This window comes from Lacerta agilis, chromosome 7 (genome assembly GCF_009819535.1).
Source record: "Lacerta agilis isolate rLacAgi1 chromosome 7, rLacAgi1.pri, whole genome shotgun sequence".
In the NCBI taxonomy this organism is placed as follows: Eukaryota; Metazoa; Chordata; class Lepidosauria; order Squamata; family Lacertidae; genus Lacerta; species Lacerta agilis.
The window spans coordinates 76850309-76874574 of NC_046318.1; the positions used below are offsets into that span (position 1 = coordinate 76850309).

At 43.4% G+C, this 24266-nt stretch overlaps 1 protein-coding gene across 3 annotated transcripts in view; it reads right to left on the reverse strand.

Moving 5' to 3' along the window:
• NDRG1 (N-myc downstream regulated 1) overlaps nt 1-23441 on the reverse strand; it is a 53659-nt gene extending 30218 nt beyond the window's left edge. The window contains exon 1 of one of the 3 annotated variants that reach the window (XM_033155887.1): nt 23432-23441. The gene's annotated coding sequence lies outside the window, so the exon portion shown is untranslated. Of the gene's footprint in view, nt 1-15490; nt 15516-17699; nt 17780-23431 lie in introns of those variants that run through there. The other 2 variants (XM_033155886.1, XM_033155885.1) reach the window with 2 other exon arrangements.
• Between the last annotated feature and the right edge of the window lie 825 nt (nt 23442-24266).

A 24266-nucleotide genomic window follows, 5' to 3' on the forward strand; every position in this document is an offset into this window, starting at 1 on the left:
CTTGTTTAACAGCTCCTATTGGAGAGGGGATATATAGAAAAGTATTTAACGTATTGATGACTTTTTTGTGGAATGCCCTCCTTTGAGAGGTGAGCCTGTCCCCTTCATTACTGAACTTCAGTTGAAATTTAACAACATCCTGTTAACCCAAGCATATTATTCCTGTCACTGATCTATCAATCACCTTCTAAGAAACTGCCTTGGCAATGTACACTGAAGATAATCAGAAACAGCTCAAAGAACAAAAACAGCAAATACATTTAAAACAAAACTGAAACCATACGAAGTAAACACTCATGGTAAAGACCTATTTATGCAGTTGGGAAAACCTGTGGCTGATGTCTTCAATTGTTTCTGGGCAGGGCAGGTGTCTGTCAAGGTAGGACAGGAATGATATCCCACAAAACAGGGGCACCCACAGTAAAGCCCTGCTTCCAGTTACTGCAGAGTGGGCTTCAGCGATATTTGATGGGTGAGAGATACTGGCTGTGGCAACAGTGAATTAAAAACGCTGATTTCAAATGGTTTTAAATGGGTTTTTATTTGATTTTAACATTTTAACATTTAGCTGTTTGCCACCTTGGGTTCCTCTGGGAGGAATAGCAGGAAACAATTTTTAATAAATATATTTTGGAACATGGTTCTTCATATTCCAGCAGTTATAAGGGACAATGGGTAACCCTTACTACTTCTACTCTACTTGTTCTAGTCTCTCAACTGTATCTTTATTATACCCATATTCTACAATTTTTACAGAGGCTATTATCTAACTGCTCTAGACAAACAGAAACCAAATTCATTTTATTTTTTTTCCAAGAATTCTATACCACCCCTACATAGAAGAGTCTATGGTGACTTAGTCAAGACAGTACTGTAGTTTAAAACACAACACATATAACATCATCCACGTACATCAGCATTCTGAAGCAGCTGTAAATTCCCTCAAGCGATAAATAAATTTTGTGAAATAAAATAAATCCACAACAGCCCGACAATTGTGCTAAAAGCTTGGTATTAGTAACCAGAAAATGCCTGGATGAACAAATTAGAAAGTGTCAAAAATCTGCTAATCCAGATTCACTGCCCTCACACAGAAGTTTATCTATTTAATTTGATTCATACACCACCATTTATCGAAAGATCCATATTTTATGCACATTTTACAGAATTTCAAAATACTTCTATTAAAAACTACATCAGAACATCTATATTTTTCCAAATGTGTGCAGTCACATTGAGGGAAGGGTATGTGCATTTTGATATGTAACCACACAAATTACATTTCCCACTGAAAGCTGGACAGCTGGACAGACCATAGCTATTGCAAACACAGATTATTATTTTTTTGCAAAATAAGAAAACTGCTTCCCTTCTGATCCTTACTGGCATTGTCATCATTACTTATCGAAACAGACCACACACACCCCATTCTTCTCACTCAGTAATTTAGCATGTTTCTCCTGAAGGTGCTTATCTTTACAGAGAAGTCAAATTGAATGCTAAGGGAAGTCATTCCTTGATTCCACCACCAAAATGAATCCAGTGGTGATGAACTCTAGGTAAGTCAGTGTTTTCCCCTTTTCAACATTCTAGCCCAGGGCTGCAAGAGGCAACAGAAGAAGGCAAGACTACTCTTTCTCTCTTTAACATGCTAGTTTTCTACATGCAATGCATTTTTAATAAGGCACTCAAATGTGAAGAACCTTTTCTTCAAGGAGTCACAGTGTGGCATCGATGTCTCTTTAATCAGACTGTTAGCTTTCATCCATTGCCACTACTAATTAGTTGAAGCCATAGGCTAGTAAACAGTTACAACAATTGACACGGAAAAGTCTTTCATCAGAGGGCTTGAAAGAGAAGTAAATAAAATATGCAAAGGAAAAAAATGCTATTTTGATATGAAAATTGATAGGGTAACTGAAAAGTTGTCAACCTAACCCAAACTAAAGTCAATTCCAACTCAAATTTTCCCTCGTTTATGTGAAAAACAAAGTACCAATGAATTCAACAGACCTTATTCCCAAGTTTATGTAACAGTAAAGCCTTAGAATCAGAACTTCAACATCTCTCATCTGCAAGCACTAATCTGCTTTCCAAATTGTAACTGGATTAATCCTTTATTATACCCCGAAGTAAAAGGCGGGTGGCTTTGCTTTATTGCCTTCTCATATTTTTAACAGAACATTTGAGAAATATTTTGTGAGGCATGTTAAAATCTTTCTCCAATTGTGTATTAGAAATATGTTAGAAATATTAATACAAGGAAATCAAAAAACTTGATTTCTAACTCCGATTTCAAAAAGGGAGGGTCATAAACAGCTCAGAATCAGCTAATTTTTGCAGACTATAGGTACTACTGATAATCATTTACCTTTGTGAAATATCTAGAGTTCTTGTATTTTTTACTTTGTATATTTGATTATCTGGATAGTCAGCGCTTTATATTTGCTTTCCATATTAAAATAGTCACTGTTACCAATCACCGATGGAGATTGACTTGTAATACTGATGACTTCCCCCCTTTTCTTGCTATAAAATTCCCAAGAACAATTCTTCCTCAAAGCAGACCATTTCAGTATATGTAAGCTACCTTTCCGCACTATCTACATTTTTATCCTTGTGTATATTCAATTGGTTTGTGGACCACATTAGAAACTGCACATGCTCACTATGAAAAGCCTGTGCACATTTGTGTATGTATGGATCAATCTAAATCAACAAAACCACCATAATCATAAGCAAATCAGCTAAGCTAAAAGAGTTAAGCTTTCTGTAATTATCTGGGACCACCACCACAAAAGTGATAATCAAGCTACCAACAGGTGTATGCTTGAGCAAAAATATCCTCTACCTGCAAATTTCTTTTTAAATCTTTCAATTATCATACCCCAGTCTAAAAACAAGTTCTCTGTTCAGTATTAAAAAAAACCCCCAACAACTATGCACAAGAATTTCCTAACCTGAAAACTCACAAACCACATTGCTAACTTTGCTTTGCCAGAGTAAATACCTTTACTATCTCCCAGAACCTTGAACTTCATCACACTTCTTGTGAACCAACCCCCTCCACCTCTTTCAGTTTATTGTTCAAGTATGTTCTTTGGGACTTTGTTACTGCTAATATCAGGGGACATCTTATTTTACTTTGCTTAGCTTTAGTTTGTGCTTGCCTTCACTATTTTTTACATTGTTACTGGCCAGAATTATTACAAATATTTCTTTAGGTTGCTTGCAAGGAACCACTCACCCACCCAACAAAGAGTTGCTTTTTCTGCTTTTCAGCACCCCATTGAGTATTATTTCCTTCCCAAACAGTAGTAGTCCCAATGAAAGAAAGAAAGGCTAGATTATTATTGCTGCTTGAAATGTATACACATCCACTTTCACCTCTGAAAGAATAAAAACCATCTCTGAGCAGAGGCAACAATGGGAAATAAACAGATGTGCATACTGTGAGAAACAAAATATCTCAAATCACTTTCATCTCTTTAAAAAAAACATGTCTCCAAATAAAGTTCTACCCAACAAGTTATAAAGCTATTTTTTCCAGTATTGCAATTATTTCAAGGTTGTACATCATTGGCTGTTGTTTTAAAAAATACAGAGGGAAAAGAAAGAAAACAGAACATAAAACCAAGCAAACGTGCATCCATAAAGACAAGAAATAATTGACCTATACAATTGAAAAGTATGCCAAATCTATAGAATCACATAAGGTAAACCCAAAGTCTCTTTTTCTTGATGAATATTCCAATGAACAAAAAAAAAAAACCCATGCCATTCCTGTTCCCATATCAATTTCTATGTTCATTCATCTACCCATCTTTCACTACCTACATCTATAACTTTCACCAATTAATCTGATAGCTCTAAGAGGCTTAGACTAATTTATGGAGGATAAGACTAGCAATAAATGCAATTCATGGCCACTATATGCTACCTCTATGATCAGAGACAGAATGTTTCTAAGTACCAGTTGCTGGGGAACAGCACAATAATGCTACTGCCCTCATGTCCTGTCCCTGAGCTTCCCCTTAGGCATCTGGTTGTGGGTAAACAAGATAGGCCTTTTGTCTGATTCACCATTTGGTCTCAATGGTCTTATCTATCATTTTAAGTACAGTGGTACCTCTGGTTATGAACTTAATTCGTTCCGGAGGTTCGTTCTTAACCTGAAACCGTTCTTAACCTGAGGTACCACTTTAGCTAATGGGGCCTCCTGCTGCCGCTGCGCAATTTCTGTTCTCATCCTAAGGTAAAGTTCTTAACCCAAGGTACTACTTCCGGGTTAGCAGAAACAATTTTTTTAAAAAAAAAATCCTTCCAGTAGCACCTTAGAGACCAACTAAGTTTGTTCTTGGTATGAGCTTTCGTGTACATGCACACAAAAGCTTATACCAAGAAGGTGCTACTGGAAGGAATTACATATATATATATATATATATATATATATATATATATATATATATATCGAATACGGCAGACCAACATGGCTACCTACCTGTAATGGGTTAGCAGAGTCTGTAACCTGAAGTATTTATAACCCAAGGTACCACTGTATATCAGCTGCTTTGCTGCAACCAACAGATTATCTGGCAACAGTTTAGACCTTCTATAATGAACGCCTTCAAGATATCCAAGAACTAAGGTGATTTAACTCAGTTTGCCTTTGCTCTGTGAGCTATCCCTTCAAGAATAATTGCAAAAATATTTGAATGCTTTTTAGGTTTCCTCCATCTTACTTGCAAGCAAGCAACTGAAGTTCAAGTATTAAAATTCAATTTAATCCCTGTAACTTGGAAAATAATGTGCTCAGCTTGGTTCCAACAAGCCTCAGTTTGCAGGCATATGGCAGAAATATGCACAACAAACACTATACATCCAACACGTGAAAGCATTAACCACGACCCCCCCCAAAAAATCCAGTTCAGTCTTTACATTATCATATGCCCTCTATAAGTGATTTTATATTGCACTTCATTCAAGTGAGCCTAGGCTAAACAAAGCTTTCAAGGGACAACTGTCCTTGTGCTTCCTACCTTAGCTTTAAATACTGTAGACACAAATTAGTGCAAGAACTGCTGTAGAAATGCTGGCTTAAAGAAACTGTGTTTGGAATGAACTCAGTTAGATGTTAAACAACAGTCTCCATGTATCCAATATCTTCCAAACTGCGGGGGGGGGGGGGGAACAAATCACATTTCTTCCCCCATGTCTACCAGTGATGTGGAGCAGGGGAACCCATGCTATCATATCCCACCACACATTTCATTAGATTATGTCATGGAGGAGCAGAAAGAAAGCCAGACATGAGTGGCAGAAATACACTGTTTTGGTGGCAGTCATGTGGCTTTTCGTAACTTCTCATTTCACCCTCCAAAACATGCAAGTCCAACTGGAGTCAACTGGGGGGAAATCCAGCTGAAGAAAGCAAGGCTACTGATTCATCTTCTTGCCCATAATTTATATATTTAGATTTATATATTGATTTTGTGCCTGAATAAGCAAACTTCCAACAAACCAAAAGTTAACATCCTAAGCGCTTCTTAGCTTATGCAAACCTTTCCAGAAAGTGCTACTTGTTATCCTACTTGTTTATTAAACAATGAACCCACCCTGGCAGTTATCAAGATCCATTTTGCACATTCAGCATGATGGCAACTGTGCAAAACAGTGTGCTTCTCAACTGGTCAGTGCATCTGCATGGAGCTGGCCAGCTCTGCAATGTTCAGGAATCATCTTGTGTGACAAACATTCTGAAATAATCCAGGGGAATACATTTGGCAGTCTGAATGTTTTCTCTCCAATTCAGCCATTTTAGAAGATTTGCATTTGCCTGCTGAAACATCAAAATCCTCTTAGCAGCAATACGACATCAGGAGTTTACTTTATCTACTACAAGCCCAGCCCCATCACTCCTCTTCTCAATACCCCACTTTTGTAAACATGACCTAGATGTACACAGCAGCATTTAACATACCTAAACTTAGCCAGTCCAACAAACAATTCATCCTATTACAAACTGTGACAGAAGAGCAAGTGGAAGAGTGACTGACAGTAGGGGAGTGGGATGGAATATTGGGCAGTTAGAGCAAATGACTGGTAAGGAATGTTGCTTGGAAAATGGCAGAGTTGTGGTTGCAAAGGAAACAGAGGGAAAGGGAGGATGAAACGGGAATAATAATGAAACCATATGTAAGAGTTGGAATAGCAATTATGAAAGGTCAGTAAATCAGAATTCAAGAATTCTGAATAATATGACCACTTCTGAACATTATGTTCCTAAGTAAATATAAGCAAATGTTTTAATTGCACGGTATTGTGTTGTGTTCTGGTAGGATTCTGTGATGAATTTATCTCACCTATGTGTCTTGTACAGATGTACTTGAGTAAGAATATAAATGGAGAATCTCACTGCTCTATACAAGTCAGAGGGTAGTGCCAGCTGGCTGCACTCATCATAGCTGCAGAGAGACTAACCTTGGTAACTACTGCGAGACAAGCACCTCTTATGGGGGATCCCAGAAATGCCACAATACGCTTATCAGCAAGTTTGGCTTACTACATGCAGTATATAAATATGCTAAGATTAAGGCTGCCAGACAGTAATATTTTATATTTACTTTCACATCTCCAAGGTCAGTGAAAGAAAGCACTTTTCTTCTCTAGAAACCAGAAACTAGACTGCATTATACTTTGATAGCAAAGGTTCTAACTTCAAACACGTATATCCCAGAATTGGAGTCTATGCTAATCATGACCACTGCACAATTGCTGTTTATGACATCTACAGTGGCAGAATCCCACATTATGACACCTCAGCATAGCAGTTAAGCCAGTACTATTCTATCCGTATGTAGCTATGGGCCAGAGATTGGGAAGAAACGACTCGCCTAGGGCTGCCCAATGAGTTTGTAACTGGTTTCATATTTGCTTCTGGAACTCTTAAATTTATTATCATAATCCAAATAATTTATATAAAGTTAAACCAGATTCAAACTCCATTCAGGAGCAAAGCTACTGCCAGCTGAGCCAGCCGAAGCCTAGCAGAGGGAGAAGACTTTAAAATATAGTTTGACTTGCATTACCCTTTTTGATGGTGCAAATTCTACTAGTTTGCCAGGACATGTGAACAAAACTAGGATCCACCTTAGGTTCCCCCTGCCAAGTCCTGTCCTCACCATGTCTGCTTTTGAAGATTTACACAAGTCTCAGTTCAGACAGCTTCAGCACCCCTGGCTAAGTTGCTTTGGTGTATCTTCAGCTGAGCCACAGCTGGGGACACAGCCAGAAAGGTGCTACATCCTAACTTGCTCATCCTGGTGGATCTTTAGGACTGCCCCCTAACAGGTTCCATTAAAAGGTTCTTTCTTGTCTCCTTTAATCAGCCCCTGATCAGTTTTAGGTAAAACTATAAACATTGTGCAAAACACTGCAGCTGTCTGTTCTGCTAACATGCTGCTGCTATAAGATTTGCAAGCACAAAAGCTTGCAAAATAAAAACACCCTCTTTTTTCCTATAAATTATGATTAGACATAGCTCAAGAACTACCTTTGTGGATTAGACAATGGTCCATTTAGTACAACATTCTGTGTCTAACAGCTGCTGGCCACAAGCATGGCATTCAAAAGAAATATTTCCTTGTCAATTAGCAATTCTGTATTTATATTTTGCTTTTCTATTCAAGACAGATCTTCCCGGTGGCTAATTAAAAACAATCCATTAAAAGGACCTTTCACCTTGACGCAGCCTTTCCTAACCTGGCACCTTCCAGATGTTCTTATCTACAACTCCATCAGGCTTGGCCAACACAGTTGATGGTCAGGGCTGATAGGACCTGTAGTCCAAAACATCTGGATGACATCTTTCAGAAAAGGCTGCTGCACTAGTGCTGAAAAATGTCAATGGTATATCTAGGCATTTTCTTTCACTATGAATACTTGTGGAATCCTAATGCTTTTTCAGTTTCAACAGCACACCAGGGGGGGAAAAGCTGTCTAAAAATGCTCTATAAAATCTTGACTTTCAGGAGACCTCTCAAGTTTCTACTTGCTTTTGTAACTACAAAATGACATTATTTACTCGTCTTCAATCTCACTACATCATCTCTTTTTAACTGTGGCTCAGCCCTAACTTTACTGTAATGCAACTTTCATTTTTGTCCAAAATCCTTCACAGCATCTCACTTTCTCATAATCCTGTAGCTTAGTTTGTAATTTGCCACCTTTGACTCAAACCCTTTAACCATTTTAACTAAACAGATTGCCTTCCCTGATATCTTATCTTTCTCCCTGCATTTTCTGCTGTTTTTCCTCATTTTGCTTCAGCTTTTCTTCTGACACACTTCTCATAATTTTACCTTTCCTTTACCTTTATTTCCCCCCGCAAACATTCAGTTGAAAATATAGCCCAAACATCTTCAGCAGCGAATCCTCAATAATTAGAAGCTCTGAGCTGAATCCAGAGCTAGGCTGTTCCCAAATGCCGCATTTATTGATCAGTTATCCTAATTTGTTTGCACAAAGTTTGTGGTAAGGTTATACAACACCTGTTGTTTATTCACCACTCATTCTGGTTTGTTTGTGGTGAGGTCACATGATGTCACATACAGCAACTGTTACCTCACAGTTACCAGTGCATTTCCCTATCAATTTCCTTACTGCAAAAGTCTACACCTGAAAAATAACATGCCTGGAAGTAGCTTAAGTCATACTTTGAGAAGACCCACTGAGATCAGTGGGACTTACGCTACCCATAACTAAGTTCTGTTGAGTTCACTGTGTCTGGATTCAACCCTATACTCCTGCAATGTCTTTATAATGGTTCCAGTTTCCCCAAACCATTTTGATATTGTAATTTATTTTACCTGCTGAAGAGTCTAGGTTTATCTGCTATAGTAGACATTCTGTGTTAAGTAAAATTAGAAATAGTTGTAATGTTTTTTCACCAACTGGGTAGAAAAGATGCATACAATATAGGCACTTCATTTGACTATGGAAGAATTGTACTCACACAAAGTATCTTTACTCACTGTAATTAATCATTGCCCACAAGCTTTTTCTTTTGTTCACCTTTAAATACAAGACCTTGCGTCAGCATTCACTCTTCCTATATAACTATACAGTATAAGAGCTACCAGTAGAGGGAGCAGTAATTCGCTTTTCCACCAATCAAGTTAAAAAAAACCTCCTAAAGCATATGGATGCAGTACTCCCAAGCACTGTATTGACTTTTCCACAGCACCCATTACTCAGTTCTCAAGTGTGCACTTACGGCTGCACTTGCACTGCTGCTGGATAGATCCCCAAGGCACTTCCTCAGTACCAGACAAGTCCTTCAAGGTAAGGACCCAGAAGTCCCCCCAACACGCACTACTGGCTGCTTCAGACCCCCTTTGCCTCGTAAAGGATCAATCAGGCTGTGATCCCCAAGTCAGCTTGACAGGATTGGTTACCGCTCCTGCATAGATATCCCAAGGCACTGCCTTTAAAATATTTGTACCCTGCTGTTTTACCCAAGGAAGATCTCCATGATGGCTGGCACTATTAAAAACTATTCTATTAAAATGAAATTTAAAAAAATCCTTCCAGTAGCACCTTAGAGACCAACTAAGTTTGTTCTTGGTGTGCATGCACACGAAAGCTCATACCAAGAGAACAAACTTAGTTGGTCTCTAATGTGCTACTGGAAAGAATATTATTATTATTATTATTATTTTATTTTTATTTTTTTGACTTTGGCAGACCAACACGGCTACCTACCTGTAACTGGATCTATTAAAACGGTTAAAGATAAATGCATATCAACACTAACATACAAAAGGAGCAGCCAGTTAATCAAATCAATATCACCTTAGCAAAAATGAAGGTTTTTAACTGGCCCCGCAAAACATAATAATGGATATTTTTGAGAATGAAGCCAGATTCTGTTCTTCCACTTGATCTAAAGGTGGTGTCACATGAAGTGAGGCCTCAGAAGAAGATCTTAATATATGGGATGATTTTTATAAGAGTTGGTTGCTACCTGCCTATGAATCATATATGCAAACTCTTATATCATTTTATTATTTTTTGTTGGGGGTGGGGCAAATGTTTAGTTTAATTTTAGCGTTGTTCTCTGTTTTTTATTTGTATTATTTTGTTAATTTAGTGTATGGTCTTTATTTGTTTTTTAAGGGGATAGGGGTAGGGCTGCCTGGGATTGGGCCTCAGCCAACAGGATGGCTGGGGCAGGTTCCACAGGGGGGGTAGTCTTGGAAAGACACCCGATCTCAGTGATCATGGGCAGGAGGAGGAGTCACGCTAAGACCAGATCATGTCATTACCGAGGAGGCAGGTTTAGTCGTTGTTTGAGGACTATCCCTGCCTCCAGGTCTGGTCCTGACCGGATGGATATTGGAATCAGCAGGGGATACCCACATGACCTGAAAGTGTTGCTGTGTAATGCCAGGTCAATGATTAACAAAACCACGGCCATCCACGACTTGATTGTGGATGGAGGATTTGACCTGGCATGTGTAACAGAGACTTGGTTGGATGAAGCAGATGGGCCTGTCCTTGCCGCTGCTTGTCCACCAGGTTTCTCTTACGCACAGCAACCCAGGCCATCTGGGCGGGGAGGGGGGGTTGCAGTGATTTTTAGGAAGTCATTAGTTTGCACCAGGCGTCCTATTGGGAAGACCCAGTTTTCTGAGTGCATGTTCTGGAAGTTGGGCAATAGGGGCAGTACAGGATTCCTTTTGGTGTACCGACCTCCCCGCTGCACCAAGGATTCCCTGCCCGAGCTGCTTCAGGTCGTGGCGGATATGCTCCTGGAGACACCTAGTTTGGTTGTCTTAGGGGATTTTAACATCCATGCCGACACGACCTTACAAGGGGCCGCTCGGGACTTCGTGGAAAGCATGGCCTCCATGGGGCTGTCCCTGAATAAGTCTGGTCCAACTCATAGCCGCGGACATGCCTTAGACCTGGTGTTTACCTCTATGGATGTTGGTGATCTGACACTAAGTAAAAGTGAAACAAAAGAAGTGCCATGGTCAGATCACTTCCTGGTGCAGCTGGACTTCTCTGCGACCCTTCCCCTCTGCAGGGAGGTGGGACCGATTCAGATGGTCCGCCCCCGCTACTTAATGGATCCAATTGGTTTCCAGAGAGTGGTAGGGGATGCATTATCCCATGTTGATGGCCTTTCAGTTGATTCCCTGGTGGCCCGCTGGAATGCGGAGTTAACCAGGGCTATTGACTGTCTGGCTCCGAAGCGTCCTCTCCGATTGCATGGAGCCCGGACAGCTCCGTGGTTTTCCCCGGAGCTGAGGGCGATGAAACAGTCGCTGAGACGGCTAGAGCGCCGGTGGCGGAAAACTCATTCTGAATCAGACCGGACACGGGTTAGAGCTCAACTTCGAGCCTACCAAGTGGCAATGGCGACAGCGAAGAGGACCTTCTTCGCTGTTTCTATTGCATCTGCAGAAAACAGCAGCAGGAGACTCTTCCAGGTGGTTCGCAACCTAGCAGAACCACCTTTATCACCGGGGTCTGGTAGGGACCCCAAGATCTCCTGCAATGCTTTTGCAAAGTTTTTTGCAGATAAAGTCGCTCAGATTCAGAAGGAGGTAGACTCCACCGTGGGAGCAGGGCCGGGGCGGGAGAGTGCTAGAGCCCTGTCTAGTCATGTTTCATGGGATCAATTCCAATCTGTTACCTCCGAGGATGTGGACAGGCTGCTTGGACGAGTGAAACCGACCACCTGTCTCCTAGATCCTTGCCCATCCTGGCTTATAAAAGCTAGCCGGGAAGGGCTGGGCGATGGGCTCTGCGCGGTGGTGAATGCTTCCCTCTGCGAGGGAATCTTTCCAGACCCGCTGAAAGAGGCGGTCATTAAACCGCTTCTTAAAAAAACATCTCTAGACCCGGCCAATATGGCCAACTATCGCCCAGTCTCAAATTTACCATTCTTGGGCAAGGTGATTGAGCGGGTGGTTGCTGAACAACTCCAAGCACGCCTGGAAGATGCGGACCATTTGGATCCCTTCCAATCAGGATTCAGGCCTCATCATGGGACTGAAACTGCCTTGGTCGCGCTGGTTGATGATCTCCGGCGGGCTAGGGACAAAGGTGAGAGCTGTTTCCTGGTTCTGCTGGATCTCTCAGCGGCCTTTGACACCATCGACCATAACATCCTTCTGGACCGGCTAGAGGGGTTGGGAGCTGGGGGCACTGTTATACAGTGGTTCCGCTCTTTCCTCCTGGGCCGTGTTCAGAAAGTGGTGGTGGGGGATGAGTGTTCAGACCCCTGGGCTCTCACTTGTGGGGTGCCTCAGGGTTCTGTCCTCTCCCCCATGCTTTTTAATATCTATATGAAGCCGCTGGGAGAGATCATCAGGGGGTTTGGGTTGGGTGTTCATCAATATGCAGATGACACCCAGCTCTACCTCTCTTTTAAATCAGAACCAGTGAAGGCGGTGAAGGTCCTGTGTGAGTGCCTGGAGGCTGTTGGAGGATGGATGGCGGCTAACAGATTGAGGTTGAATCCTGACAAGACAGAAGTACTGTTTTTGGGGGACAGGAGGCGGGCGGGTGTGGGGGACTCCCTGGTCCTGAATGGGGTAACTGTGCCCCTGAAGGACCAGGTGCGCAGCCTGGGAGTCATTTTGGACTCACAGCTGTCCATGGAAGCGCAGGTTAATTCTGTGTCCAGGGCGGCTGTCTACCAGCTCCATCTGGTACGCAGGCTGAGACCCTACCTGCCCGCAGACTGTCTTGTCAGAGTGGTGCATGCTCTGGTTATCTCCCGCTTGGACTACTGCAATGCGCTCTACGTGGGGCTACCTTTGAAGGTGACCCGGAAACTGCAATTAATCCAGAATGCGGCAGCTAGACTGGTGACTGGGAGTGGCCGCCGGGACCACATAACACCGGTCCTGAGAGATCTGCATTGGCTCCCAGTACGTTTCCGAGCACAATTCAAAGTGTTGGTGTTGACCTTTAAAGCCCTAAACGGCCTCGGTCCTGTATACCTGAAGGAGCGTCTCCACCCCCATCATTCAGCCCGGACACTGAGATCCAGTGCCGAGGGCCTTCTGGCGGTTCCCTCACTGCGAGAAGCAAAACTACAGGGAACCAGGCAGAGGGCCTTCTCGGTAGTGGCGCCCGCCCTGTGGAACGCCCTCCCGTCAGAAGTCAAGGGAATAAACAACTACCTGACATTCAGAAAACACCTAAAGGCAGCCCTGTTTAGGGAAGTTTTTAATTTGTGACTCTGTATTGTATTTTGATTGTTGGAGGCCGCCCAGAGTGGCTGGGGAGACCCGGCCAGATGGGCGGGGTATAAATAATAAATTATTATTATTATTATTATTATTAACCAATATAAAAACCCGCAATAAGCTTTCAAGTCGCAAAAGCAGTTTAAAAGTACAGGCTTTAATTTCTTTTGCTCATTGAAGTCTAGTACAGGACCAAGCAACAGCTGCTGAGATTACGCAAGATTGGGAGGTGGGGAAAACCAGAAGAGAAATTCTGTGACAGGACTGTGAGCTCAGTTTTGCTGCCGGAAATGGATCCCTGGGCTGAGCACTGTATTCTTTGATTCTATGTTAACCACACACTCTATTGGCCACCATTTTGCATCTGACTGCAACTGGAGGACCTCATTTTGGAATTTTTATTTAAAAAGATTTCACAATGCTTAAGAATGCCACCCCATAGTAGAAACAGGAGCATTTCTTTACACAGCAATAGAAAAGGGAAACAGGAAGACAGGGTAACACTGGCAGAGTTTAAGGGGTGCTATAATTATGCATTCATTTTTGTGTTTTTCTTTGATTTGACAATCTGGGCATAACTCCTAAAGCAAGCAGTCACTAGTAAACTACAGCAGCAGCAAAGGAGCCAATGAAATTGAAAAAATAACAGCGTGCTGCAACTTTTTGCAGTTCTGCTTATAAATGTTTGCAACTTGCCAGTTCTAATTTCAGTGTCTGCCGCCACCTCCCTACAGAGTGACAACTTGTTTCCCTATTCCAAGTCCAGCCCAATTGGCTAACTTCTAGACGTTTCCAGCTGTTTCTACTGTTTTGCAAGGAAGAACATTTGATGTTAAAACGCAAACTGCTAGAATTTCCTTTCCTGTAGAGATCCTTTCCAAACCAGTAGAATGCCAGATCTTTGTTCTCTATTTTACATGCAAATGTGAGGAGCCCTACACCAAGGATCTCCATAAAACTGGAGTGCCACTGGAAGGAGAGCTCCAGAGTGCAAGACATTTTCTTTACCTTTTCTCAAATGGGAAACAATTCCTCTCTTTGTATCCAACTCCACACCACTAGCTGATACGATTCCATTCTAAAAAAACAACATTCCATTTTACAACCAAGTACATCTGCCTAGTCATCCCACTGTATGCTCACAGTGCCAGGAATAAGACCAGGCATCACTGTTTTCCAAGCTGCTACCCTTGGAAACTCATGGGTGGCTGTATATATATTCGGTTGTTATACTAATTCTCAGGAAAGAACATGTTTAGACTTGAAATTACTTGTTGATTCCAACTTAATGTGCTTCGCATGGTAGTCCCAGTCACCCAAACATCCCATTTTATGAAAACTTGCCAACATTCATCAGACAAGCAGCCATTTCTAGCACTTGGGAGTCTATGTATGCTTTCATCAACAAATACGTTACTCTATTTCAGGCAGTAACCACTTTCCTCACCACATCAATTAAAAACAAACAAACCACATGCACTTGTAAATCCCTAGAGAGGTAGCCATGTTGCAGGGGGGAAGCAGTCTCATTTAATAAAAATAATTAAGAATCTAATAATTATAAGGGAATGGCATTAGAACTATAAAAAATTGTGATTTAAAAAATCCCATGGCACTTTGAAGACTACCAGATGTATTGTGGCATACATTTTTGTGGACTAGAGCTAACTTCAACTGAGGAAATGAGCTCAGGTCCATGAAAACGTATGCCACATGTTGTTTTTATGTATGCTATAACAGACTAACAGCTACACCTCTGAAATTGAAGATCTGGAGTGCATTTTTAAAAATTTCATCATACCCACGAAAAGAACAAGCACCTGGAAGGATATCTATTAATGGATGTATGGTACTGCAGTATTTTTGTGGATGGAATAGAGCCATGAAGATGCCACCCATCCACTTTGAACCCAACTCTTCCCCAAAAACTTTCATAGGAAAACTCCAGTGTTTAACCCCTGCATAGGTTGTGACAAACTTGTTTTGCTCTTCAGACCACTCTAGTAGATCATTCTACTCCCTTCCTAGAAATAAGAAATAGTACACCTCATCCATGCCCAGAATATTGAACTAAAGTCTATACTGCCTCTAAACACAAGGGATTTATGAATGCTTCATCATCTTAGCTTTCCTCATCTTCTTTTCTCTTTCCCCCTCTGCTAATAAAGCGGGGGAAAGATGGTTCAATTCCTTCTTAACCCTCATACACTTGAAAACTGCCAAACCTAAATAGCCTTTTCAGAAAAAGATCCATTAACCACGAAGACCAGGCAGAACCTTCATGTGCAAAGGCAGGATAACTCAATACCAGATATAGGGAAAACAACAACAAAGGAGGCCTGTTGCCTCTCTGCCACGCATTATGAGCTTTCTGGAGACAACTAAATGACCATTTGTTGGATACAGGGTGCTGCAGGAAGATGAAATATAAGATGAAATATTGGTCTAATCCAACAGGATGTTTCTTCTGTCATGAACAATTAAAGTAAACCATTTCAAAATGAATAAGGGGGAGGGGGGTAGTGGAAGAGAATGATACAAGAAGACTGGAACAGATCTATTCTCCTCCAAACAAAAATACCTGAAGGCAGGGAAGGGGTCCCCTTTTGCCACCATCCAAAGAGAAGCAAGTTCCGTTATCTGAGACAACATCAGAGAAGATTTTGTGAAGCTGAATTCAGTTTGCTGTTACAGAGACTCTCTTGGTCATCCAAATAGCCCTGCTGACAATCTTTAATGTTTATTATGAAGCCTTTGCACAGTGATGATCCATAACGTTGTGTATTTTCTTTAAAAATAGTAATAATGCTGGACGACAATCATCTATTTGATACTTATGTGACTTTTCCTACCTGTTTATGACTTATTTGTTTGTTTTCTTAAAAAACCCAGCAACAATGAATGGCCCATTATTTGAGGTGACAATAAGACTTGAAAGAGACATCAAACCTGTCACCCTCACACTGGGATGGTTGGGCCAGGGAATGAAAGGAAAGAGAAAAGAGAGAAGATCTAGAACAGCAGAAAACAGGACCAACTTTTGAGCAGTAGGATGGGAGCTGGAGGCTGGGGGATGCAGGTAGAGCAGCAAATACATAAATACATAAAGTGGGAGGGGGGAAATCACAGGAGGGGAAAGGAGGACTTATAAGGCACCCTCAAAGAGAAAGCTAACCAAGGACCTCGCCTTTCCCCATCTTGGGGAGAAAGATTCACTTATCATCCTTACAACCCCACCTTTCCTCACAAAGCTGCACCACCACTTCTATCCATCGCATTGTCCTCACGACAACCCTGCGGAGTAGGGCCAGGCTGAAGGTTGGGTGTGTTGTTTTTGTTGTGGCCGCATGTTTTTTCATAGATCACAAACAGACAGCTTTATTTCTATTAATGTTTAATTGTTTTAAGTGACAATTTCTCTGCTTTATAGCTATTAAACGTTCATAGAATCAAGTGACTGACGTTATGTTTTATAGTTTGTTATCAGAAAAAAAATGCTCCTTTATCCCTTATGGGTATCCAAAAGCCTGTATAGAATCCTTTATGTAGGTTTTCTATCTATAGGAGAAAATAACAGAGGCCACCCAGAAAATATTGAGAAGCAAAAGTTCTTAGTTATCTGTAAACCGCCTGGAGCCTCTGTTGGGGGACAAAGGCAGAGTATAAATAAATATATAATTAACAACAACAAACAACAACAACAACAGTCAAATTCTTGGGGTGGGATTCATGGGTGTAGTCAGGGGGTGGGGGGGAGCTTACCCCCTCCCCCCCCAAAAAAAATCAAGTAAATAATTAAAAATACTTAAAAGTAGAAATTTTGAGATTTTTCTTAGCACTTGATGTCAAAAGAAAGCCATTTAGCATACATTTAAAGAAGACTGGGAAACATTTATTGAACACGTGGAAAATAACTGTACACTGCTGAAAACGTTGGCAGCATTAAGATAAATCCAGTCTTTGATGGATGTAGAAGTGGAAAACTGATTTGAATGGTTACGGTAAAAATATGCAGGTACATGTATGTGACATGTAAAATGACCCATGGAAAGAGAAGAAAGGAAGTCATTGGATCGTTTCAAAGTTTTGCTATTTTGGAAGTGTAAAATTGGAAAATTTAATAAAAATGATGACCAAGAAAAAGTCATTTTGTTGTACATTATCATAGGTATTCATTGTGGCCCCTTTGGGCTACTGCTACAATTTGAAACAACTGTCGTTGGGACATTTCGCTCTGAATCCGCTAGACAGAATCCGACAGAGGATGGTGACAGGTGGGTATCCCGTCACCTTCCCCCCCCCCAAAAAAAACCCCAACGTAAATCAACTGCCACGCCCAGGGTGGGATTCGAACTCGCGACCCTGCCATCGAAACCGTTAACGCCACAAACGCGCACGCGCAAACCGACGTTCCGCCGCCGCCTCACCTCTTACCTGGGTAGGGGGTGTTGGGGGGTGGGCTTGCCTCCTCACAAAAAATCCGCTCCAGAAACCGGACCCCCCCAATAAGGCGAGGAAGTGAGGGGAGGGAGAAGTACCAAAAAGCTTAAACGAATAAAAAGAGAGAAAAAACGTCGACGGGAGTCTCTCAGGAAACGGCGGCTTCGAGAGATAAAGAGAGCGCGAATAACTAACGACCAACCGCCTCACGATCTTTCTAGGTATCGGCGCGCGCGAGGGGCGCCGCGCGAGCTTTTATAGGCTAACTCCGGGCGAGGGTCACGCCCCCCTCCGCGAGCGCCACGCCCCTCGCTCGCGCCCACCTTTGAATGCAACGCCTCGGGCGTGGCCACGCCCTCCTCCCGCCCACTGGAGGGAAGACTGGGCCACACGCACGTCTCTCTTTCTCCCCCGCGGCTCCTCCTCCTCCTATTCCTAGCCACGCCTATCGTTCTAGCTCCGCCCACGCCGAAATCTCTCTGCAGGGCTCAACCTGTTGCTGCGCGGCGCCTCTTCCGCGGACCCTTTGCGCGGCTTTTTTTTCCCGCGGGCATCTGCATAAATGCAGATTTCGCTTGCTTTGCCTATTTCACAGCAGCCCCGATTCCTCCCAGGAGAAATCCTCCTCTTCTTGCCCAGGACAGAGCCGGGCAGGGAGATTGCAAAAGAAGCAACAGCTAAAGCGTTGCAGAGAGAGGCTTGCAAGCTTTGAAAGGCGATGCCTGCCTGCGCGCGCTTGTTTGCAAAAGTTTAGCCCGTCCCGTTGAATTAAACCGGGAGTTACTCCAGAGTCAGCGGGCAGAGATCGTACTGCAAAGTGCAAACAAAACAAAAGCACAACGACAGCAACTGGGCGTGCAGATTGGATTGCGAATTAAAAGGCAGCGCCTGCGCGCGCTTATTTTGAGAAACCAGCAGCAGTTCTTCTGTGGGGAAGATTTAGCTTTCGAGTAGAACCAAAAGCGAGGAGGATCGGGGCTGCACATTGTTATCATTCAGGTTATTGGAAGATCCCCACCGTAGCATTCAAGTGGGAGCTGCCTACGAGTAAACGCGCCCAAGGATCGGGCGAGGCAAAAGAAAAATAGAAAGCGCTCATCAAACTTTCCAGGATTTTAAAATTCCCAGCTTAACCTCTTCTTCCTTTGATACCGCATGTGTGGCAGGTGAATGGTGGATTTTAGCACAGGCATTTTAATTTATTCATCTGTTGCACTGAATACCACGCTTTGCTCCAAGGAGTGCAGCAGCGTGGTCTAAAACCGTAGAATCATAGAATTTTAGAGTTGGAAGGGATCCTGAGGATCACCTAGACCAGGCATAGGCAACCTTCGGCTCTCCAGATGTTTTGGACTACAATTCCCATCATCCCTGACCACTGGTCCTGTTAGCTAGGGATCATGGGAGTTGTAGGCCAAAACATCTGGAGAGCCGAAGGTTGCCTATGCCTGACCTAGACCAACCCCCTGAAATGCAGGAATATGCAGCTGTCCCTCAGGGACCGAACTTGCAACCCTGGCATTTTCAGCACCGCGCCCTAACCAACTGAGCTACCCAAGCTGTGCAGCTGGTTCTCCGCTCTCTCCACTTTATGCTCACAACCACCCTGCGAGGTAGGTTTGGCTGAGAGGCAGTGAAGGGACCTGGGTCACGCAGCGACCTGCCAATGACAGGCAGAGGCTAGTTATGTCCCCATAGCTGAAGTTTACAAGGGCAAAACCGAGGCTAAGATGGGGGAGGGCAGCAGGCAACTAACACCCACCCACCCACACCTCCCACTGCCCAGGCCGGCTATAAGTAAAAAGGGACTGATAATATCTTGCCCAAAAGCATTTCAAAAAACCAGCAGTGGGGGCCAGGAAAAAAATTAAAGTGTATGGCCCGGGGGGTGGTGGGGGAGTATGAAAATATACAATTCCTTGCTGGACAACAGAATATTATACTTTCCTTTCAGTATTCCTACTTTGGGGACTGTGTAAACTGTTTATATATCCTGCTATTGGCCAACTGAGGGCTTCCCCCCCCCCCAGGGTAGCAAGAACGGAAGCAGTGGTCACTAAGTGCTCTGATTTTAAACAGAGTTGTCCGTGCAAATCGTGCCTAAGTGGGGCCCTGAAGAGTTCCTTGGAAGTAAATGCTCCCAGCAAGATGCTGGCAACACCACCATCAAATGTTATATATATATATTATACGGTAGGCAGGAAATCATTTTTTTCCTGGAAATATTTTATCGGTTCTGATAGCGCAAATCTTTAAGAATCCTCTCACAAGAGGGATGGCCACCAACTTGGAAGGTTAGGCAAATTCACAGGGGATAAGTATCAAATCCTACTGCATAAACAGAGCTCATTCTGTTCACGCAACAACTTAGTTGAATTCTGTCCAGAATCACCAGAGTCCCAGCTAAGCAAAGCATTTTTTACAGATTAAATCGGAATGGCTGCAATGTATGGGCTATGCGTCGGTGTCTGACAATGACATTTGTATTCCCCCTTTTTTTTTGCTCCGAAATGCCCCTAAAGCAGTCAGCAACATATTGGTACAAAATGAAAAAAGAAATAAACAGAAAGCAATTGATCGATATAGAACAGCAAAATCAGCAAGTGCCCACTCATTGCATGTGTGAACCGTGTTTTGTGGTCTCACGGAACACACAGGTCCCCAACATCCTGCCCCTCACTTGGAAGCCTGGTTAACTCACGTCCCTCCCCATATCTCTCACCTAGGAGCAAGCCCCCCCCCCATCACCCATATTGGGGAGTGTCCTCATCACACAGCCCAAGAAGCAAACCAAAGGGGTGGTGTCAGGAGCAGATCAGCAATGAAACACCCAATTTCAGTGAAATTAACTCTTTATTCAAAGAAACCCAAACAGCACAGGCCTAGTGATCACAGCCACTCTTCCCAGTGGGTCTTGCCCCAATGAGGCAGTTGCGAGGACTGAAGGATCCCGCCTTCCCGTCACTCTCTAAGTCTCCTCATCCTCCAGAGACTCCTTCATCTTGACTGCCTTTGCTCTGCCCTCTTCATACCTCTTTGGGTTCTGGGACACCATGTGGATAGGGCAGCTGGTTGCAGCAGGAGGGGAAGACTCCCTGGCTTCTTCAGAAGGCCTCCTGATCTCTTCCTCTTGACCACCACCCCTCCTCTCCAGCCTCCACATCTGCCTCCGATTCTGGACTGCTTTCTGCCACAGCCTCTTCCTGCTCACTAAACCCTGTTGTCTTCAGCTTCCAACACCTCCTCTTCCCCATCTGCTCCACAAATCATCATCTCATCACCAATCCACTGGCTCTGAGCCTTCATCCCCATGGGGTTTCCTTTGGGTTCCCCAGCTGGTGCCTCTCACCACTCCTCGGCATCCAGTCAGTTCCATGGTATCTAGATCCCCCATCAGGGCCGGCATCCCACTGTCAGTCTCAAAATAAATAGGCTCCCCCCCCCCCACAACCCAGGAAAGTAGCCATTGCTACTCTTCACTGGCTGGGCTAGCTGGCTGAACTTTCGGACTCCTCCGATAGGGAGCTGTTCTGCCGATGTAGCAGAAAAGATCGCCGCCACCTCCCAGCCTGCTGCTATCTGCCTCCAGGGAGAGGAAATTCCACAGCTTCGGGGCCACTGTCAAAAAGGCCATGTTCGCTCTCACTGTCAGTTGGGCCTCTGATGATGGCAGGACACAAAGCAAGGCCTCTGCTGGTGGACTCGACGGAGGGGCAGGATCACATGGCAGAAGAGTGTAAGGTGCCATGCGTTCATTTCCCTGGCTGAACAAACAGACCTTTTTCGCCCAAAGCAAGCTACATGCCCTCTCCTCCTTCCCCAGTCCTAAAGCTCTGTGAATTATAAGAACAACAACATAGGTGGTGGCTCAAGGCACACTCAAAAATAATATTGTCTTGGTTTCGGGTGTTTAAAATTCCTCCCTGGTCTCCCTATTGGCCTAGCATGACTAACCTGGCCAGTTAGCCCTGGTGATCCCATTGATGTTTGTTTTTATGCTGTTTTTTAAGTTGTTTTAATCATTGTTTTACATTTGTTGTTAGCTGCCTTGAGCCCGGTTTTTGGGTCGGTAAGGGCAGGGTAGAAATAAAAATTTATTATTGTTGTTGTTGTTGTTGTTGTTGCAACAGCAAATTTCTGAGGGTTGTCAACCGAACAGAGACAAATGCCTGCGCTGGGTTGCTCTGCATGTAGATCACTCACCAGAAAAAAAACAAAGGGCAAGGCTCAGCTGTTTTCATTCATTGGCTGTGCATCCTTGTCAAACAGACAGCCCTTGTGCTGGTCTGTGCCACTGCAGCAGGCAAACATCTAATGCAAGGATGGGAAATGTGTGGGTCTCGTGTGTGTGTTCCTGAACTACAACCCCTATCAGCCTCAGCAAGCCTGGTCAATATTCAGGGATTATGGGAGATGTAGTCCAGCCACATCTGGTGGGCCACAGATTGCCCATCCTTGAGTGCAATTCCTTTCTAGGAGATGGCAGCAGTGGGAAAAGTTGAGATTCCCATTTCGCGAAACCTCCCCCTGCAAAGAACAAGTCTCCAAAAACATTCAGCAAAATTGATTTCCGCTCTGTAACTATCACGAGCTGCAAAGCGGCAAGTCAGATTGCAGAAAAATAGATGAACACAGAAACTCTTCCCCATTAGGATATTTTGCTTTAAAAAGAAAAAAAAAAAGTTGCACCGTTCACACCCAACACAGTTAGCTTCTATGCACAAGTAACTCTGGAGTTTTCCATTTATTCATAATGATGCTGCGGTTGGCAAGTGTTTAACTAGACAGCATATTGCAAGCTGAATGAGATGTTTGCTCAGCCATGTCTCGGTTAAGCACGAGTCTGTTATGGGGACCATACTGTTTACAGAACATGCCACCCTTTATGACTCAGCACGGCTTCTCTTGATACGGTTGCCACAGGGAGACAATGTAAAACGCTGAAGATTCACTCCATGGATTGACTCCGCTCACGTGAAAGCAAATTCAAGGGGTTTCCAACCACATTTTAAATTTTCAGCACCATGAATGGAAGAGGGAATTCTCATCGCTGTTTGGGTCCCATTCATGTTGTTTATACAATACTTAATAATCATAATTTTATTATTTGTCCTCCCGCCCATCTGACTGGAAACCCCAGCCACTCTGGGCGGCTTCCAGCATATATATAAAAACATAACAAAACATTACAAACTTCCCTATACAGGGCTGCCTTGAACCACAGTTTGGGAGAAAGGTGTGGTATGAATGCATTTGATAAATTAGCAACAATTAACTTGTTGTTTGTCATCCTGGGCTCCTTTGGGAGGAAAGGTGGGGTGTGGATCTAATAAGGAAGACAGGTGTCTTGATTTCATCATAAAAATGTCTGCAGCGGAGAAATTTAAACCCCTCTCTAGTGCCACCAGCATGAAGTAAATCCTACTCCTTCCTAAAACTGCTCTTTTTAAAAAACAACAATGCAGGATTTCCTCTCTCGAACCATCTAGCTTGAGCCTAGCCTGTCACCATAGCCTGGGGGGGAGCTGACATCTACACACCAGATCAATTGCCCTTTTAACAAACACCCACTGCAGATCCCTAGGGAGGAGGGTGACCTCAATTACTAGAATCGAAATAATTTCACTATGGAATCAAAACTGCCAGGAAAACAACAACAACACTCCTCCCTCAAGGTCTGTCATGGCATGCAAGAGCCCTATTCTGCTCTTGAGTCAGAGACTCACCTGCAGTTGCTCACGTAGAAGTTCCCACCTCGAGTTTTGAAGCCAAACCGCTTCCGGCAGGTTCTCCTGACTAGTTTCAGAAAGAGTTTGCAGGAGGAGGTGTCAGCTGCTTCCATTGCTGGGTGATGCAGAGGAGGACCAGGGGGGGGGGGGAAGGGGGTCTTCTAATATCTACCAGATGGTTCAGGAGTGCTGGCTGTGCACCTCTTTGAAAGCTACGCTGTAGCTCTTTGCATTAGGGGCACCTGTGCAAAAAAAACAAACTCTCACATGCAGCCCTTCAGCCTGATTAACAGCTTGCATTCTGGGAATGCTGAGCCCACAATTTCATTGGCTTCCTGTGCCACATTCACAAAACAATGGACTGTGTCAACCTCTGCCAGGATCCTCAAAAAGGGGATGCTATATCCCATGTCCTCAATCAATCGAATATACACGCTCTTTTTCTGGAGTAAAAATATGCAGGACAGCCTGGGGGGGGGGGAGAGAGCGAGAGAGAGAGAGAGAGAGAGAGAGAGAGAGAGAGAGAGAGAGAGAGACTTTTCTCTCCCTCTCTCATAATAGTATATAACCCAATGAGGGCATCCAATGAAAATTTCAGAAATAGACTGGAAAGAGAAGTGGCTGAATTGCAACTAATCACCAAACTTAAAACCATGGAGAAACCTGGTCTGAACAAAGACATTAGATTCTTATCTCATTATACATAACAAAGCTATCTTTAGCCATCTCACCCCTTGCCTTTCCCTGCAAGACTAATTGCAGCCGTCAACAGGTTTTCCACACCTATCAGCTGATCCCCCATTCCCACCACCCTTCTGAGTAATACCCCTCC